The following is a 3,502-nucleotide window of genomic DNA, read 5'->3' on the forward strand; positions in this document are numbered from 1 at the left end:
TAAGTTTTTTACTAAAGTAGGCTACAGGGTGAAGTTCCTGACTAGGTACTCCACCTATATCAACTCCTGAAGCATCACATTCTACTTTAAACACTTTAGTAAAATTAGGTAGCCGCATTACTAGGGCCTCCGTCATTTTCTTTTTAAGTTCCTTAAATGCTTTGTTAGCCTATTTACTCCACTTAAACTCACCTTGTTTCAAACAATCTATAATAGGCGACATGATAATGCTAAATCTCTTCATAAAACGATGATAAAAAGTCATAAGACCATGAAAAATACGAATCTCATGAATAATCTTAGGTTCAGGCCAATCTAGTATCACTTGGACTTTTTAAGGGTCAACAGACACTCCTTTCCATGACACTATAAACCCTAAAAAACCACTTGATTTGTAATGAAGGAACATTTTCTGACATTTGCAAACAAACTTGTCTTTCTTAGGGTGGTACAAACTTGAATAAGATAATCAAAATGCTCTTCCTTGGTTTTGCTATAAATAAGAATATCATCAAAGTATACCACCAAAAACTTTTCCATAAATGACCCAATCATTTGTGTCATTACTCTCATAAAAGTGCTTGTACTTGTGTCATTACTATCATAAAATTGCTTGGTACATTGGAAAGGCCAAAAGGCATGACTAACCATTCATATATTCCATCATTAGTCTTAAATACTTTTTCCACTCATCTCTCAGACGGATCCTAATCTGATGATACTCACTCTTCAAGTCAATCGTAGAAAATATTTGGGCTCCCACCATCATATATAGCATGTCATCCAAAATTAGAAAACGATACTTGATTGTAATCCTATTGATGGCTCAACTATCTACACACATTCTTCATGATCCATCTTTCTTAGGTGTTAACGGTGCAGGTACTGCACAAGGGCTCAAACTCTCTCATACAAATCCCTTTTGTAACAACTCACATACTTGTCTTTGTAATTCAGCATGTTCACTCGAGTTCATCCTATAATAAGGAAAGTTTGTAATGTGGCACCAGGGATAAAATCTATGGCGTGTTGAACATCACGCATAAGGGGTAAAACATCAAGTAGTTCAAAAGGGAAAACATCTAGAAATTCTTTTAACACTTCTCTTACCTTTTCAAGGGGCACTTTTAAAAAGTATTCTACAATCTCCTTAACCATTACAGTAAATACAACAGACTCCTCACAAATCTCCTTATCAAACTCCTTAGGAGTTATTATGTTAAGCCCTCCTTCTCTCACTTTATTCTTCTTCTGACTATTATCATTAGACCTTGGAGATAATCTAATAAGTTGTATTTTTTTACCCTAAAAAGTGAATGAACAAGAATTTAATTGTTCAAAAATTATAACATTGAAATCATATAACCAAGGCCTACCCAAAATGGCATGCCCTCCATCCATGGGAATGACATCACACCAAATTTCATCATGATAGTCCAAGATCTTTATAAAAAAAAACATCTCTCTTTGACTGCTATAAATGTATCATTAACCCAGGACATACTAAAAGGTTTAGGATGTGGAACAGACTTTAAACCTAAGCGAGATATATTACCTAAGAAAACTGCATTGATACAACTACCACTATCTATGATGATCTTACACCATTTATCTCCACATTTAATGCAAGTGCAAAAAATAGCAGTCCTTCTCCAATCCTTAGTTCCTTTAGGTTGTGTTAAAACACATCTAACCACACTTAATCTAGTTGTCTTGATTTGAGTGGATATAAACCTAACACATCATAACAAGTTAAACCCATCCTCCTCGTCATTTAGATCCTGTAAGTCATCGAGATTAGGTTCATATACCTTATCATTATAATTATCTTCTTCACCCATATCTTCTTGCCCTTTAATGAACAGAGCCTTATTAGGGCAACTAGAGGAAATATGACCAAAACTCTAACATTTAAAATACTGAATTCTTGAGGTTATCTTAAGTGCTTCATGAAAAAACCCTACCGTTGTCTTTTCTAAGTATCTGAAAAATCAAAGGATTAGGTTTACGAGGTGGGCACCTAATATGGAGTTATTATTGCCAGGTTGAGATCTAGAAGGGGTTTTACGAGTTTCCTGATGTCTTGTCCATAATTCTGTACTAGGGTATAATGGTGGAAACACCTTTAAGCACAACCTGTCTTCTAAGGTCATCGTTTAAGACTTTTTAAAATCTACTTAAGGTCATCACTTCATCCTCTCTAACTACGTACCTTATCCTATACTCATCAAATTATGTCACATATTCATTGGTAAACTTGCCTCCTTACCTCAAGTTATTCTACTGGTCCAAAAGATTCTCTTTATAAGAACAAGCAAATACTTTTCTTCTAACTTAGTCTTCATTTCAACCCAATCAGTAATAGGGGGTTGACCTCTCCTAATCAAAGACTCTTCTACACTTTTTTAATAGAGCTCAGCGGTGTTTCATCGTTGCAAATCCTACCTATTCTCAAATATATTATACCAGCAAAAAAATTTATCCATGTCATGAATCCATCTATCAAAGATCCACGGGTCAAGTTGACCCTCAAAAGTTGAGGCTGCTACCTTGATATGCCTCATGACTAGCTTGTTAAGGTCATCGTAATCATGATGACCTTGATTATGATAAAAAAGTACTATTGAGACTGAGATCATAAATAACACTTGCAAGTAATAATATAAAATAAAATTATAGCTAATAAAAAAAAATTAATATATATATATATATTTATTATTATCTTGGAAACTAAGTAATGACAGATTAAACCAGGAAAATACACAAGCAAGCAATGTAAGTCCTCTAAATGTATACAAGTAATCCAAACACATTGTTTTAGTTTTCCCATTAATTTAACTAAGCTTCATAAATAATTAATTAAGAGGATTAGATTTTCAATTCAAAATTAAGGTAATTCAATTTAAAGGCAAGCAATGTAATTTAGTTATGAGCAAGCATAAAGAATAATATTAATACTAAATCTTGATTAACAAGTATGAAAGCATACCAGGAATGATGGTTTTTAATTGGTAAAAATTCTAACCAGATGATATGGCAATGAAGGATTATGTGGCAGTTGACATGGCAGGATCTGCTGATATGTCAGACAACGTGGCAAGAACTGATGCTATGGTTAATGATACGGATGTTCTTTCATGGGGATGACATCCCTAGGTTAATTATTCTACCAGCTTTTGTTTCTGTCTTTTCTACCTCCTATGATCTGTTGCTACTACTGAAGGCGATGACGCATGAAAAGGGGTTTTGTGATTCTGCTTGGGCCTGGCGACGCAAATGTAGGGGCTGTGGTGTCGCTGCTGAAAGGAGGGCACTGTTGAATGTGGCGTTACGGTTGGTGCTGCTGCTAAAGGGTGCAAGTCAATTGTGGTTGTGGCTAATGGTTTGTAACACTGATTTAGGTTGTTGAAGACAAAAACCTGCTATCGTTGTGGCGTTGTGAGTTGTTAAAGGCAGTAAATCGATGTGTACTTGTGTCTTGGTTATGATCGTTATCTGTGAT

Source organism: Populus euphratica, unplaced genomic scaffold, assembly GCF_000495115.2.
Source record: "Populus euphratica unplaced genomic scaffold, PopEup_1.0 scaffold3896.1, whole genome shotgun sequence".
NCBI lineage: Eukaryota > Viridiplantae > Streptophyta > Magnoliopsida > Malpighiales > Salicaceae > Populus > Populus euphratica.